Below are 18,307 nucleotides of genomic sequence, written 5' to 3'. Positions count from 1 at the left end.
TAAAGACAACTCCCCTTTGCACTCCAAGTGCAGTTTCAGGTGTACTTTTGCAGTGCACTTGTGGTGCATAGTGGATGGGCCTTTAGTAAATAACACCCACAGTGATGTGTAAATTTTGCCAATCATGCCATTTTCCTGAGCCCACTTATTTCTGCCATGGTGCGGAAAATGAACAAGATTTTGGTCAGTAATGCACTTTATACATTAGTTAACAAAAACAATGTGTTTGTGTAGCAGACCCACAACATAATAAGATTATCTGAAGAAGAGACTGTCCCCTCATCTTGCTCAGAACTTGGGTTTGCACTGTTGTAGAAAAAGGCCCAACAAAAAACAAAAATTTACCTAGGAGACACCTAAAACCAAGCCAAGCAGTAAATGAAAACAAAGATTATTGTAGTTTAAAGAAAAATATATTACAAAAATGCCTCTCAGACATTGTCTGGCATATCAATGGCCCCCCTACCCACAAAGTACTCCATGTATTGGGTTCGGACCTCGCGGGTGCTTTGGGGGGGCAAGTCAGAATGAGCAGCTTCAAGGGCCGTGAGGTTATCATTTTCAGGCAAGTCTGCATCTGGGCCAACTGAGACCACATAGTTTGCTGAATGTCTTTTTAAGAAATTGTGCAGCACAGAGCAGGCAAGCACAATGTGATTGATTTTATATTCCGCCATGTGGATTGGCGTTAAAAAAAGGCGTAACCGGCTGGCCAGTATTCCAAAAGTGTTCTCCACGACTCTTCTGGCTCTGGCCAGCCGGAAATGAAAGATCCTCTGATTCGGGGTGAGGGTCCTCATCGGGAAAGGCCACATCAGTTGGTTTGCCAGGGCAAACGCCTCATCCGCGACGAAGATGAACGGGAGTCCTTCCTGATTCTCCTCTGGGGGTGGCAAGCCCAGACTGCCACTCTGGAGATGCCAGTAGAATTCCGTCCGTGTGAACACTCCCCCATCCGACATCTGGCCATTTTGCCCCACGTCCACATAAAGGAAATCATAGGTCGCTGACACCACCTCCAACATCACAATACTATTAAACCCCTTGTAATTATAATAGTAGGACCCCGAGTTGGGGGGTGGGACGATGCGGACGTGTTTCCCATCAATTGCACCTCCACAATTGGGAAAGTCCAAACGACTGGCAAAGTGGGAGGCCACAGTCTGCCATTCCTGTGGCGTTGAAGGAAACTGTGGAGTGAAACAAGACAAAAATTTAGTAATTTTACAAATCAACATTGCAAGCAGATTAGACGCCAAAATTTTTGGCCAAGATCAGTATAACATTTTGGGAAATGAGTATTTAAAGCCTAAAGTATAAGGTCCCCTTATCAGAGTCATCACCCCCCCATCTCCCCCAAAGTCTCAGACATGTGGTCCTGCCATACTCAGGAGGAGTAGCAGAATGTATTTTTGGATGTGACTCTTGGTATGTACATGCTATATGTTAGAAATATCTTATAAATTGACAACTTTGTGTAAAAAAAATTGTGTTTTCATTTTCTTTCCACATTTTCATGTTCAAAAGACTCATTATGTACTATAGAATATTCAGTGGGGTGTTTGATTTCCAAAATTGGATATTTTTTGGGGTAATTCCATTGTCCTGGTGCTCCAGGACCTTCAAAAATGTGATACATAGTCAAGAAACTAGATGTGTAATTTATACCTCTAGAAGGCCCGAAGGTGCTACTTCAATGTTGGGCCTCTGTATGTGGCCAGGCTGTGTAAAAGTCTCATACATGTGGTATCATCCATACTCAGGAGGAGTAACAAAATATATTTTGGGGTGTAATTGTAAGTTTGCCTATGTCATGTGTAAGAAATAATTTGTTAATATAACAATGTTGTGAAAAAAATTTCTTCGTTTTCCAAACAATTGGGAAAAAATATTACAACTTCAAAAAACTCACTATGCCTCTTACTAAATACCTTAGACTGTATTTTGGGGTATAATTTTTGGTATGTACATGCTATGTGTTAGAAATAATTTATAAATGAACAACCTACATATTTCAGAAGGTGGTATTGGGGGAATTATTGGTAGATTGACTAAAGCACATAAACCCGATGTATGTATAGTAACAAGTCTTATTTGCAACCTTGGAACACCCAATAAGAAGACAGTATGCGACCGGTCTACACCACGTGGCATGTTCACCAATGCCAGGAGCCTGGTGGACAAGATGGGAGAACTAGAGATACTGTTGTATGAGGAGGATTTTGATTTTGTCGGAATTTCAGAGACTTGGTTCAACAGCTCTCATGATTGGCTGGCAACCATTCAAGGGTATTCCCTTTATCACAGGGATAGGGAGAGTAAAAAGTGGGAGGGGTATACCTGTATATCAAGAATAATGTACAAATGAATGTGAGAGATGACATCACTAGGGGAGCTAGGGAGGAGGTGGAATCCTTATGGGTAGGGCTCCAAAGGGATGAAACTAAGGGGAAAGTAATACTGGGAGTATGCTATGGGCCCCTTACCTGAGGGAGGAGGGGGAGATGGACATCCTATCACAAATTGGATTAGTGGCAAGGATGGAAGGTGTCATCATAATGGGGGATTTTAATTATGCAGAAATAGACTGGGTGGAAGGACCTGCGCATTCGTGTAAGGCGCGCCAGTTCCTAAATGTCTTGCAGGACAATTTCATGGTTCAGATGGTAGACGCACCAACTAGAAACAAAGCATTACTAGACCTATTGATTACCAGCAATACAGTCCTGATCACGGATGTGGGCAATTTAGGAAACAGCGATCACAGGTCAAATAGGAAACATAAGGGGAATACAAAGACGCTTAATTTCAAAAGAGCCAACTTCCCTAAACTACGAACCTTACTAGAAGATATTAATTGGGATAAAATCTTAGGAACAAAGAATACGTAGGAGAGATGGGTTTGCTTTAAGAGCATATTAAATAAGGGCACTAGCCAGTGCATCACATTGGGAAATAAATGTATAAGAGCGAAGAAAAGTCCTGGATGGCTTAGCTCCAATGTAAAACTGCATATAAAAGCAAAGGAGAAGGCCATCAAAAAATACAAGGCAGAGGGATCATCATCAGCATTCAGACTTTACAAAGAATGCAACAAGAAATGTAAGGGTGCAATTAGAGCGGCTAAGATAGAACACGAAAGACACACAGCGGGGAAGAGCAAAAAAATCCTAAGAAATTCTTTAAAGCGGAGGTCCACCCTAAAGTGGACCTTCCGCTAATCGGAACCCTCCCCCCCTCCGGTGCCACAATCGGCACCTTTCAGGGGGGAGGGGGGTGCAGTTACCTGGATAATCCAGGTAACTGCACCCACTTCCGGGATAGCTCTCTGCGGAAAGGGGCGTGACTTACGCCCCTTTCCGCAAGTGCCCGCCCCTTCCCGCAAGTGCCCCGCTGCCTGCTGGGAAACACACAGCTCCCAGAGGCAGTGGGGAGCGTCCTTATTGCGCAGCGCGATTCGCGCATGCGCAGTAGGGAACCGGGAAATGAAGCCGAAAGGCTCCATTTCCTGATTCCCATACCCAAGATGGCAGCGGCAGGACCCGACAGACGACCTAGCGATCGGCTTCGGGTGCCGACATCGCGGGCGCGCTGGACAGGTAAGTGTCACTATTTTAAAAGTCAGCAGCTGCAGTGTTTGTAGCTGCTGGCTTTTAAAAAAAAAAAAAACGCGGAGTCCCGGTGGACTCCCGCTTTAAGTATATAAACAGTAAAAGAGGGAGGACAGACCATATTGGCCCCATAAAGAATGAGAAATAGAATCTGGTTACAAAGGATGTGTCAGGAATAGGGATGAGCCGAACACCCCCCGGTTCGGTTTGCATCAGAACTTTCGAATGGACCGCAAATTCGTACGAACCGAGCGTTAGAACCCCATTGAAGTCTATGGGACTCGAACGTTCGAAATAAAAAGTGCTAATTTTAATAGCTAATATGCAAGATACTGTCCTAAAAAGGGTTTGGGGACCTGGCTCCTGCCCCAGGGGACATGGGTCAATGCCTAAAATGTTTTTAAAAATGGCCGTTTTGGCGGGAGCACTGATTTTAATGACGATTAAAGTGAAAAAAAAGTGAAATATTCCTTTAAATATCGTGCCTGGGGGGTGTCTATAGTATGCCTGTGAAGTGCCACGTGTTTCCCGTTTTTAGAACAGTCCCTGCACAAAATGACATTTAATGGAAAAAAAGTAATTTAAAACTGCTTGTGGTTTTAATGTTATATTTGGTTCCGGCAATATGGATAAAAATCATTGAGAAAAATTGCATGGGTATTCCCCCCCTGCCCATTACCAGCCCCTTTAGGTCTTGTACGCATATTAAGGGGAACCCCGTACCCATATTAAAAAAAGGAAATACGTGTGGTTCCCAGGCCCTATATACTCAGAACAGCAGTATACAGGCGGTGCAAACAAGACAGGGACTGTGTAGGTTTGTTGTGTTAATTAGAATCTGTTTGTAATTTTCAACTGGTACATTTTTAAAATGTAGCTCCAGTCAAAAAATCTATTTTTAAGCTTTTTGGAAAACATAGGGAAGGGTTATCACCCCTGTATAATTTGTTTTGCCGTCCGTCTTTTTTCATCTCACTTCCTCTTGTCTCCTTCCGTTTGCAAGCAGGGGAGGTTTGTAAGTTGGATGTTTGAAAGTAGGGGCCTGCACTATATGCTCTGCAGAAATGGCGGAACAAGGTGTTGGTTTTGCCACAACATTGTAAGCCCTGAAAGTGACTCTTGGTGGGCGCTGGAGCGCCCTGCTGTGAATGATTATATCAAGAATTGTAATTACATGCCATTGTTGAACAGTGGTAGAAAAATTTACCTTTGGTGGTTGTGGTGCTGGTGCCACAACACTATAAGTCCTCACAGTTACTCTGGGTGGGCACAGGAACGGGCCCTCCTGTGAACTATTATATCAAGAATTGTATAAACAGGGGCAGAAAAATTTGGCCTTAGGCACTGATGCTGGTGCCATGACACTACAACCTCTCCCATATACTCTAGTTGTAGTGCAGGAATGAGCCCTGCTGCAAAGCATTGCATCAAAAATTGTAATTAAACGCCCCTGTTAAACAGAGGCAGACAAATTGGGCCTTAGGCACTGGTGCTGGTGCCACGACACTGCAACATCTCCCATATACTCTAGTTGTGGTGCAGGAATGAACCCTGCTGCAAAGCATTGCATCAAAAATTGTAATTAAACGCCCCTGTTAAACAGGGGCAGAAAAATTGGGCTGCTGGCACTGGTGCCGGTGCCACAACACTGCAACCTCTCCCATATACTCTAGTTGTGGTGCAGGAATGAGCCCTGCTGCAAAGCATTGCATCAAAAATTGTAATTAAACGCCCCTGTTAAACAGGGGCTGAAAAATTGGGCTGGTAGCATCACCCAGAACCAAAAATGTTCTTCCAACATATCAGCGGAGGAGGAAGAGGATAGACAATCAACATAACAGGACAGTCACTCAGCATCAGCATAGGCAGTCTTGAAGGGATGTGATATTTCAAAAAAAATTATTCGGTTACATCAGCTTCAGATGCTTGGTAGCTGTGGGTGATCCAAGACTGATTCATCTTGATGAAGGTCAGTCGATCAACTGAGTCGGTGGACAGGCGCACCCTGTGATCGGTAACAAAGCCACCAGCAGTATTGAAGGTGTGTTCTGAAAGAACGCTGGATGCAGGACAGGCCAGTAGCTCAATTGCATACTGTGCAAGCTCTGGCCAGTGATCCATCCAGTAAGCCAGAGGATTTTCGGTGGAAAGGTGTCCAAGTCTGACCTTGCCCCTAGGTATTCCTGCACCATGTAAATCAGACGCTGGCGATGGGTGCTGGAACCGATCATACCTTGGGGCTGCGGACTAAAAAATCGTCTGAACACATCGGTCAGAAGGCCACCTTCTCCACCGCTCCTTCTGACCGATGCCTCAGCAACACGTTGTCCAGGACCAGGAGTTTGTAACCTCCCAGTCTCTGGGAACGTGTTGCACAGACCTTTCTGCAAGGCCTCCTGGAGATGTCTCATCCTCTGCTCCCGCTGCAATGGCAAGATAAGGTCGGCAACCTTACCCTTGTACCGTGGATCAAGGAGAGTGGCCAGCCAGTAATGGCCCCTACGAGGATCCTTCCGCAGGCTTTGCAGGATCAGGGAAGACATGTTAGCTGAGGCATTCGGTCCGGAGTCCTCTGGGTCACTAAGGACAACATGATCCGCAGCTACCTCCTCCCAGCCACGTACAAGTCCACAGGTTTCTTGGGACTGTAAATCATCCCTACAAGACTGCTGCTGCTGCCGACAAAATCATCCTCCTCCTCCTCCTCATCCTCTTCCTGTGTGATGGGTGGCACAGCAGGAACACTGTCTGGATAAAGGGGGCCTTGAGAGGCAAGGAAGTCCTCCTCTTCCTGCCTCTGTTCTGCCTCAAGTGCCCTGTCCATTATTCCACGCAGCGTATGCTCCAAGAGGTGGACAAGAGGTACAGTGTCACTGATGCATGCACTGTCACTGCTCACCATCCTTGTGGCCTCCTCAAACAGTGACAGGACAGTGCATGCATCCCTGATCATGCCCCACTGGCGTGGTGAAAAAAAACCGAGCTCCCATGACCCTGTCCTGGTGCCGTAGTCGCACAGGTACTCAGTGATGGCCCTCTGCTGCGTGTGCAGCCGCTGCAGCATGGCCAACGTTGAGTTCCACCTGGTGGGCATGTCACATATAAGGCGGTTCTTGGGCAGGTTCAACTCCTTTTGGAGCTCAGCCAGCCGAGCACAGGCATTAAATGATCGGCGGAAATGCACACAGGCTTTCCTGGCCTGCTTCAGGACTGCCCCTGCAGAGCTGACAAAACATCTGCCCCAGTGTGGCTCCTGTCCCCCAAACAAACCAGCACAAGCACAGCATGGCATCGTTTTGCCTGCGTACTTGCGTAGCCCCTGGAACGCCTACGGAGCACCGCTGTTTCTGAAGACAGAGCACTGGAAGAGGCCATGAAGGAAGAAGAAGAGGAGGGGGTGGAGGAGAGAGGTGTGTCACAACCAATAGTAGCATTTTGAAGGCGTGGTGGCGGAACAACCTCCAACACTACTGCACCTTGTCCTGCATCCTTCCCAGCTGCCAGAAGAGTGACCCAATGGGCCGTGAAAGACAGGTAACGTCCCTGTCCATGCCTGCTGGAACATGAGTCAGCGGTAATATGCACCTTAACGCTGACCGCCCTGTCAGAGCCAGACAGCATGCAGAATCTCCTACAGCTGACTGCAAGCTCTATTAAAAAAGAGAAATATAGCTAGCTATATAGGTGGATATAATGGTGTATACTGCGGTCAGGGCACGCAGACATCAACCACTACAGAAGAGCAAGAACGCAAAATCGGCCGATAACGAAAGGTGTATACTGTGTTGAAGGTACACAGAACACCCACTAACTCCTACAGATCCCAACAAACTACACAAGGCCGCTGCGCTGGTGGCCTTATATAGTGTGGGGCATGTACTACACAGCCTGAGCTATGATTGGCCACAGGCATCCTGCCTGTGGCCAATCATGGCTCTCATCGCTGCCGGTGCTGTGATTGGCCAAGCATGCGGGGTCACAGTGCATACTTGGCCAATCATGAGCCAGCAATGCACTGCGATGGCGCAGTGCATTGTGGGCCGTGAGCACCACACGAATTTGGCGCGAACGGCCCATAACTTTCGGTATTCGCCGAACGGATGAACAGCCGATGTTCGAGTCGAACGTATGTTCGACTCGAACACGAAGCTCATCCCTAGTCAGGAACCATGAATCAGACTGAGACAGAAGTACAATTAAATCACACTTGTTTATTAATAAAAATAAAAAGGTAAATAGAAAAATCGTAGTCAAGTATAGCCAGAGTCCAGTAACCAGATCGGGTAGTCTCACACATGTGGTATTGCCATACTCAGGAGGAGTAGTAGAATGTATTTTGGGTTGTAATTCTTGGTATACACATGCTATGTGTCAGAAATAAGTTTTCATTTTCTTTCCACATTTTCCAAAAACGTATGGAAAAAAATGACACGTTCAAAATGACATGTTCAAAAGATTGATTATGCCTCATAGAATATACATTGGGGTGTTTGCTTTCCAAAATTGGGTAATTTCATTGTCTTAGTGCTCCAGGGCTTTCAAAAATGTGATACATAGTCAGGAAATTAGATGTGTAATTTATGCCTCTAGAAGGCCCGAAGGTGCTACTTGGATGTTGGGCCTCTGTATGTGGCCAGGCGGTTTAAAAGGCTCACATATGTGGTATTGCCATACTCAGGATGAGTGACAGAATATATTTTGGGGTGTAATTGCAAGTATGCCTATGTCATGTGTGAGAAATAACTTGTTACTATAACAATTTTGTGGAAAAAACTTCTTAATTTTCCAAACAATTGTGGCAAAAAAAAATACAACTTAAAAAAACTCACTATGCCTCTTACTAAATACCTTAGACCAGGGGTGTCCAAACTTTTTTCAAAGAGGGCCAGATTTGATGAAGTGAACATACGCGAGGGCCGACCATTTTGCCTGACATTCTTTGAACCATTAAAATTCGGTCTAAGTGTGTTCGTCCGAGCACTAATACACGGCCCAACAAGAATTCTCTTGCCTTTGTGGCTGTGTGTGGTGAATAGATGAACTCAAGTGTATTATTTGGATACACTGTATTTATTGGTGTATAACACGCACCTTCACTTTAAGAGGGAAGCTTCCGGTAAATTGCAGCCACCATTGCCAGGGATTCACCCACTATTGCCAGGGATTCACCCGCCATTGCCAGGAATGCAGCCACCATTGCCAGGAATTCACTCACTATTGCCAGGAATGCTGCCACCACTGCCGGGAATGCAGCCACCATTTCCGGGAATGCAGCCACCATTGCCGGAAATGCAGCCACCATTGCCGGGATTGTAGCCACCATTGCCGGGATTGCAGCCACCATTGCCGGGATGGTGCCACCACTGCCGGGAATGCAGCCACCATTGCCGGGAATGCAGCCACCATTGCCGGGAATGCAGCCACCATTGCCGGGATTGCAGCCACCATTGCCGGGATTGCAGCCACCATTGCCGGGAATGCAGCCACCATTGCCGGGATTGTAGCCACCATTGCCGGGATTGCAGCCACCATTGCCGGGATGGTGCCACCACTGCCGGGAATGCAGCCACCATTGCCGGGAATGCAGCCACCATTGCCGGGATTGCAGCCACCATTGCCGGGATTGCAGCCACCATTGCCGGGAATGCAGCCACCATTGCCGGGAATGCAGCCACCATTGCCGGGATTGTAGCCACCATTGCCGGGATTGCAGCCACAATTGCCGGGATGGTGCCACCACTGCCGGGAATGCAGCCACCATTGCCGGGAATACAGCCACCATTGCCGGGAATGCAGCCACCATTGCCGGGATTGCAGCCACCATTGCCGGGATTGCAGCCACCATTGCCGGGATTGCAGCCACCATTGCCGGGATTGCAGCCACCATTGCCGGGATTGCAGCCACCATTGCCGGGAATGCTGCCACCATTGCCGGGAATGCTGCCACCATTGCCGGGATTGCAGCCACCATTGCCGGGATTGCAGCCACCATTGCCGGGATTGCAGCCACCATTGCCGGGAATGCAGCCACCATTGCCGGGAATGTTGCCACCATTGCCAGGAATGCAGCCACCATTGCCAGGGATTCACCCGCCATTGCCAGGAATTCACTCTCCATTGCCGGGAATGCTGCCACCATTGCCGGGAATGCTGCCACCATTGCCAGGAATGCAGCCACCATTGCCGGGAATTTCATCCACCATTGCCAGGAATGCAGCCACCATTGCCGGGAATTTCACCCACCATTGCCGGGAATTTCACCCACCATTGCCGGGAATGCAGCCACCATTGCCGGGAATGCAGCCACCATTGCCGGGAATGCAGCCACCATTGCCGGGAATGCAGCCACCATTGCCGGGAATGCAGCCACCATTGCCAGGAATGCAGCCACCATTGCCAGGAATTCACTCACTATTGCCAGGAATGCAGCCACCATTGCCAGGAATGCAGCCACCATTGCCAGGAATGCAGCCACCATTGCTAGGAATTCACTCACCATTGCCAGGAATGCAGCTCCACAATTGCAATTGCCAGGAATGCAGACACCATTACCATCAGTGCAGCCATGGAGGAGGGCAGGACGAGTGCCAAAGACATCTTACAGGAGAATCTCCTGTTTACACAACGGCCTCTTTAAGAGAAAGTCCCGCCTCCTTTGATGGACAGCACAGTCGTCCAATGGCAGAGACGGGACTTCCTATTACAGAGGCTGCCGTGCAAACAGGAAATTCCCCTCCTGTGTGCACAGCACTCGTCTCGCCTCCTCCCTCAGCCGGACTATATATATTTTGTGGCCCCAGCGCTGGGAGATCGCCAGGGGCCACAAAAGATATAGATGTTTAAACAACCAGGCGGGCCGTCCAAAACCGGACCTCGGGCCGCGATTGGCCCGCGGGCCGGACTTTGGACATGCCTGCCTTAGACTGTCTTTTTTCCAAAAAGGGGTCATTCGGGGGTCATTTTTACTGTCCTGACATCTCAGAGCCTCACGGAAAGAAATAGGCCTTCAGTACATCAGGATTGATCAATTATCATTGATACATAGCATAGCTTGGAGACACTCTAACTTTCACACAAACCAATCATCATGCACTTATCAGGATTTTTTTTTACCAATGACAAGTAGCAGAATACATTCAGGCCTAAATTTATGATGACATTTAATGTCATCACAATTCAATTACATTTAATTTAATTCAATTTATTGTATTTTTTTAAAACAGAAAGTAGAAAATATTGTATTTTCTTTCAAATTTTTAGCTCTTTTCCCACTTATATTGCAAAAAAATAAAAATTCAGTAGTGAATAAATTCCACCAGAAGAAATTTCTATTTGTGTGTAAAAAAAGGTAAATTTTTTTTGGGGTACAATGTAACATTGTCATTCAAAGTGTGAGAGCACTGAAAGCTGAAAATTGGTCTGGGCGGGAACGGAGTAAAAGTCCCCAGTATTAAGGTGGGTAAAGAGGACCTGAACTCAAAAGGTGAAGATTTTGTATCTTTAAAAAGCTTCTAGAAATGGCACCTACATAGCACCCTGAAAAAGAGCCTTTTGTTTCCTGTATTTCTATCTTCGGAACTATATATCTGCAGTGTGATATCATCTAAGGTGCTGCTATCTCTGACTGATGGTCTCACTAGATGATTTGGAGTGAGATTTTGTGATGTCACTATGGTGCTGATCACTGTTCTCTTTGCTGGAAGGAAAGTTGTACCTGAGGACCTACAGTGCAGGGATCCCCCTGCTTCTTCTTTGTCTATTCTGTGGATCTGGGCTTCCTCCACCTCTCCTTATTCTTTCTAAATATTTCTCAACTAGCCAACATTCATCAAAGGGGTAGCTCTGACATTAGAAAGCAAAACCATGCTCCTCCACCAAGATGGCCACTTTTACAGAAACCTGACAAAGATCAACTTCAAGGAGACCACAGCCATCTTACACAATACAGGTCCTTGTCAGTCTTACCTCTTTTTGGTGATTCTTCCATTTTATTAAACTTGCATTGATAAAAATGCTCTGCTCTCTGGAAGTAGATTGCTCAAATAATCCAACATCATTAGTGAGAATAGTTTTGTTGACTAATAGATGGTTTTGGATAACGTATTGTGTAACAAATTCTCCGTCTTCATTAAAGTATTGATGTGAGGTGTTTTCGGAAAAGTAGTATGAAGCTTGTATATATCGGTGCAACTTCTGCAGAAGGACAAAAAAGTTTGATTGACTCTCTAATGCGGTTTTAATGACCCCTTGTTGAGCCATGGACCTCGTATTTCTGGAGGGCTGGACTTATTCCACACGGTTATTAACTATGCTGTTAATACCTCAAATGCCTCAAAAATTTATATCCATTTTTCTGTTTGTTTTTTCTTTTTAGATTTATTCCATGGTTATAGCTCCTGATGAGCGGCTAGAAGGCTATGAAACGCGTCAAGCCTTTATCAATTTTTATCTTCACTTCAATCATGGAATATTAAGATTTCATATGATTTTATGTATATTTAGTATAACTTAATATGATTCATGTATTATATGCATTAGTTGTCATCGCTGTTTCTCTCAAATGTAAAGGTCTATTGGACTGTGATACTTTATACATTGTATGTGGATCCAGGGTTTATTACGTAGAGGTCTGATGCCCAAAATGTTTTTTTTTTAGAGATTTGATACCCCATTTTATAAAATACAAATAAATATAATTTTCCAGTCGCTCAACCAATTTTATTACTGCTGTGTGCCTCATATAAAGTCCCACTTCTCTCTCTTTCCCATTTTTTTTTTACTAAGATTCAGATATGATTTACTCGATGTGGGCTGCACTCACCTGGTGATTAAAGTCAGATAAATGGCTTCCAGATGTCTTCATGAATCCAAGCATGTCATGTAAGGCGGCGGCCATAGAGTAAACCGCGAGATACACTTGGTGGGCATTACCGCCATGGAAGAAGTGTTGGATATCACTAATACGTTCTGTGCCATTGCATTCATGAAGTGACCTTTTATATACATATTCAAAGAAAAGATTTTTGCGTTCATCTACAGAAGAACAACCAAATTCCATCATCCACAGATCTTCAAGTAATTTGTCGTCTGGCTTTTTTTGAGGTTGGAATTCATCAACAAAATTCTGAAATTCTGCAATACTTGTGGACTTGGCCCCAAAGGACAAACTACAATTAAACATTTCTGGGTGTTTACCAATGAGGACAACGTTTGCCGCCCAAACAGGACTAAGGACGATCGTTCTGTCTTCTACATAATCTCTTATAAAATGTACAAAGTCAGTGTCAAAATCAAACAACATCCCACAGATTACAATGGCACGGACAGATGCTTTTTTAGTAGACTGTGCTCCTTCATCCAAATGTCTAAGCCTGGATCCCCGGACAGAAACTTCTAATTTAAAAGAAATGCAAATTTTATAGAGGTTCAGGACTTCCCTCAAAACCATATACTCTTCGCTCCCGCTGTCATCCTGAGATCTAATAATTCCTATCCAGGTCCACCCAAAGTACTTCAGCATTTGAGCCAATTTAGAATAAATGACAAAATCATTTCGAAGCATCCGGAACAAGGTTGGGAAAACCCTCCTGTCTTTCAGTGATGGACTGGTTGCACCATAACTGATCTATAAAACATGGATGGACAATGCTGCAAAGCTGCATGATATATAAAAACATGGTGGACCACCTGGCTGGCCAAACATTACATTCTGGTTTTCAGCAGAAGCATCTTGTAATCAGTGTTGAGTTCTAAATAGGGATGAGCTTAGTGTTTGGTCTGAACACTAATTCAGATTTCGTTTACACAAACACCAAACATTTAGGGTGTTCAGCGTGGGTGGGCATTGAGTGGTTCCCAGAGAAGCAGCAGCTGCTTGTACCCGCTGTTTCCTTACCAACCACTGACATAACCCAGCCCATTAATTTACAGTCCACGGCCATGTAAGCAAATGGGCAGGGAATGACATTGTTATCTTTACATTGTCTTGAATTTTTTTCTTTTTTGGTCTCATCTGACCAGATCACCTTCTTCCACATGTTTGCTGTGTCCCCCACATGGCTTCTCACAAACTACAAACAGGACTTCTCATGACTTTCTTTCTCCAATGTCTTTCTTCTTGTCACTCTTCCATAAAGGGCAGATTTGTGGAGAGACGACTAATAGTTGTCCTGTGGACAGATTCTCCCCCCTAAGCTGTGGATCTCTGCAGCCCCTCCAGAGTCACCATGGACCTCTTGGCTGCTTCTCTGATTAATCCTTGCCCAGCCTGTCAGTTTAGGTAGATGGCCATGTCTTGGTAAGTTTTGACATACTCTTTCCATTTTCAGATGATGGATTGAACAGTGCTGAAATGTTCAAAGCTTGGGAGATTTTTTTATAACCTAACCCTGCTTTAAACTTCTCCACAACTTTACCCCTGCTCTGTCTGGTGTGTTCATTGGACTTTATGATACTGTTTGTTCTCTAAGGTTCTCTAACAAACATCTGAGGGCTTCACAGAACTGGTGTGGTGGTCATTAGGCATCGGCAGACCGCCATTCTGCCTCTCTCTGGAATGATCGATCGATCCCGGTAGACATTGGGTCCACCGGACCGGCTGATTGACTCCCGAGGGGTCCAATCACAGTGGGAGCTGGTCGCCGGTGGCGTGCGTGTTCACGCAAATCGAGGAGATTCGATCACCTCACATGATACCACAGTGCCCAGGGCAGCAGTTCCTCCTGCCCACCCCTTGTCCTGGCCCTGGTAGTAGTTGATCACATTGAGCTGGACTTGTTCTGTAACACTAAAGATGTTTTGACACTTATCTAAGTAGCTTCCTCTGTTCTAATGAGTGACAGAACAAAGCCCCATCATTTATTTCCACACGAGTCACTTAATCACCCAAGATCAAACACCATGGAGGGTGTCAATGCAGATGCTGATTGTCTTAGAACAGTGGTGTCCAAACTGTGGCCTGGAGGCCAAATGTGGCCCTTTGTTTGTCTTTATCTAGCCCTTGGGACACTATTTCACAACTGACACAATGATGGAGCACCACCCCCCCTACTGACACCATCAATGGTGCATGGTTCTTCTCATTGATTTCACCTATAGGGCACACTATTCCTCTCATTAAAACTAATGATGGGGCACTGATGCCGGGGCATTTTGTAGTCCCGCTGGCGAGAGTTCGGTCCCCCTAAAGCCTGGAGGACCGTAAACTAGCCCTTTGCTTAGAAAGTTTGTAGACCCCTGTCCCAGAACATGATGGGACGTGTTTGTGTTCTAATTACATAATCCAAGCCCGATGGTGCCATGGCATTTGGAACAGATAATAATTACTAGGGTCATATAGCTATAAGTGTTAATTGTTATCAAATTGCCAGTGTAGAATTGGTAGCATTATATTCTATGTGGGTGACAGATGGTATTGAAGACCATCAATGGTCCTGCTGGTAAAGCCATTGCTGTATGATCAGATCTGAACACTTGAAAATTCAATTTAGACCTTCTCACAATTTAAACTGTGTTCCCAGAGTCATCTTAAATTCTAAAAGAAAAAAAGGTGCAATTGTCAGTTAAAGCGACGCAGAGTGCCGAATCCCAAAAAGTGGTCTGGTCTTAAGCCAGCAAAATGGTCCGGTCTGAAAGTGGTTAAATGGAGTCAGCTTAAATTCTAAAAGAAAAAAAGGCCTTACTGACCTGTACATAACGATATAAAGCCAATATCTGTGCTATAGATGTGGTGGTTGCAGAGCTCTGGTCTCCAATGAAGCCGAGTATTTGTTTACGTTCTCTGCAGTAGTAATTTGGGACCATCTTTCCCGGTCCGGATAAAAGCTGCAATGTGTTCTTTATCGCCTTTCTGTTCTCCCGACAGGAGTCATATACGTGATATCCAAGAGTAATATTTGGTAACATTGTAGGGTTCTTGTTAATTTCATCAATGGCAAAAAAGAAAGTCAACAGATCCTTATAAAAGTGTGGCTGAGGACTGCAAACCAAAAAAATTGGGATTATATTGTTTTTTATTTTATGTTGAGAAAGGACCTTGATTTTAGAGTACACTTTTTGAAATGTTATGTTGATAGGGCCTTTATTTAAAATGATTGTAAAGTCTCAGTTTTTGTTAGGTAAAAATTATAAACATGTTATACTTACCTGCTCTGTGTAAGGCCGCGTACACACGGGCGGATTGTCTGCCCAACTTAGTCCGCTGAAACGTGTTTCAGCGGACAATCCGCTCGTGTGTGGGCTTCAGCGGACTTTTTCAGCGGACAGTCTGACGGACTTAGGCCGCGTACACACGCGGGGACTGTTCGCTCAACTTTGTCCGCTGAACAGTGTTTCGGTGGACAGTCCGCTCGTGTGTGGGCTTCAGCGGACAGTTTCAGCGGACAGTCTGACGAACAAAGTTTTTCGGAAATTCCAAAAAACTGTCCGCTGAAACTTGGTTTGAGCAGACAGTCCGTCCGTGTGTAGGCTTGTTCGTCAAACTAAGTCTCGCGCATGCTCAGAAAGAATTTACACGCCGAAGGTTGCATTGCAGTGTATAGGACGTTGTTTTCTAGTCCCGTCGTACGTGCCGTTCACGTCATCGCGCACGGTTTCAGCGGACTGTTCGTTCGTCGTGTGTGGGCAAGTCCGTCCATGCTAATTTTGAGCGGACTGTCCGCTGAAACTGTTTGACGAACAAAGTTGAGCGAACAGTCCCCGCGTGTGTACGCAGCCTAAGTCTTTCGGAATTTCCGTAATTTTGTCCGTCCAAACTTGGTTTCAGCGGACAGTCCGCTCGTGTGTAGGCAAGTTGGACGGACTAAGTATGGCGCATGCTCAGAAAGGATTTACACGCCGAAGGTTGCATTGCAGTGTATTGGACATCATATTTCTAGTCCCGTCGTACGTGCTGTACACGTCATCGCGCAAGCTTTCAGCGGACTGTCTGTTCATCATGTGTGGTCAAGTCCGTTCATTCAAAAGTTGGACGGACTGTCTGTCGGATTGTCTGACGAACTTAGTTGGGCAGACAATCCGCCCGTGTGTACGCGGCCTAATGGTTTTGCACAGAGCAGTCCCAATCCTCCTTTTCTCGGGTCCCTCTTCAGCTGTCCTGGCCCCTCCCTCCTGTTGAGTACCCCCACAGCAAGCAGCTTTCTATGGGGGCACCTAAGCCGAGTCACAGCTCCCTCTGTCCATTCAGACATGGAGCTGAGGCCTGACCCTGCCCCCTTTTTCTTCTCATTGGCTGACTGACTTTGATCGACAGCAGCAGGAGCCAATGGTGCCGTGCTGCTGTCTCAGCCAACAAGAAGGGGAGTCCCGGGCAGCTGAGATATTCCTACATCCTCGCTGGATCTAGAGGAGACTCAGGTAAATATTAGGGGGGTGGAGGGGGGCTACTGCACACAGAAGGCTTTTTATCTTCATGCATAGAATGCACCTTCTGTCTTTACAATCACTTTAAATTTGCGCGGTCAAAGCAAAGCATTGATATGTTACTTACCACCTGTTCTTGAAGATGTCTTTTGTTCGCAGTACACCGCTACATTATTTGAAAGAAAAAACATGTAAAAGTAGTGTACACTTTTACCATATCACACTATATCACTCACATTCATTGCACCCCCTGTCCCCAAAGAGAAAATAAAAGTTAGGCATGTACCAGTTAGGCCTACTATCCCTAACTCAAACTGTTCTTCTGCTGCCCAATTTTACTCTGCGTTATCCCCTACAGTATCTTAAAGTGATTGTAAAGACCCCTTTTTCTTTCCTATAAAAATAACAAACATATCATACTTACCTGTCCTGTTGCATTGGATTGGCACAGAGCAGCCCGGATCCACCTCCTCTTGGGTCCCTCTTCGGAGCTACTGACCCCCCCCTCCTGTTGAATGCCCCCACAGCAATCATCTTGCAATGGGGGCACCTGGGCAGAATCACAGCTAGAATCACTCCCTAGGACACACATATAACCCCTGCAGCGCCCTGTAGTGTTAACCCCTTCCCTGCCAGTCATGCCCGGGTATTGAAGTGGTTAAAATAACAAAAAAAAAAGAAAGTTATATTTTTGTTACTCTTTTTTTATCCATGGATTGTGTAACACATGAAATCATGTTTGCAAGATGATACCATAAAGGAAACCCTTGTTTGTCCTGAAACAATATACTGTATATATTACTTTGTTATCTTAACCACTTGACCACTGGGCACTTAAACACCCTTAATAACCAGACCAATTTTCAGCTTTCGGTGCTTTCACATTTTGAATGACAATTACTCAGTCATGCAACACTGGACCTATATGAAATTTTTGTCCTTTTTTTCACACAAATGGAGCTTTCTTTTGGTGGTATTTAATCACCTTTCAGTTTTTTATTTTTCGTGCTATAAAAGAAAAAAGACCGAAAATTCTGTGAAAAAATGAATTTTTCTTTGTTTCTGTTATAAAATTTAGCAGATTAGTAATTTTTTCTTCATAAATTTTGGCCAAAATTTATACTACTACATATCTTTGGTAAAAATAAGTACAAATTGGTGGATATTATTTGGTCTTTGTGAAAGTTATAGAGTCCACAAGCTATGGTGCCAATATCTGAAAATTGATCACACCTAAAGTACTGATGGCCTATTTAAATTCTTGAGACCCTAACATGCCATAAAAGTACAAATACCCCCCAAATTACCCCTTTTTGGAAAGAAGACATTCCAAGGTA

Source organism: Lithobates pipiens, unplaced genomic scaffold (assembly GCF_037356315.1).
Source record: "Lithobates pipiens isolate NorthernLeopardFrog02 unplaced genomic scaffold, aLitPip1_a1.2 Scaffold_24, whole genome shotgun sequence".
NCBI classification, from domain to species: domain Eukaryota; kingdom Metazoa; phylum Chordata; class Amphibia; order Anura; family Ranidae; genus Lithobates; species Lithobates pipiens.
This window is presented reverse-complemented; position numbering follows the sequence as displayed.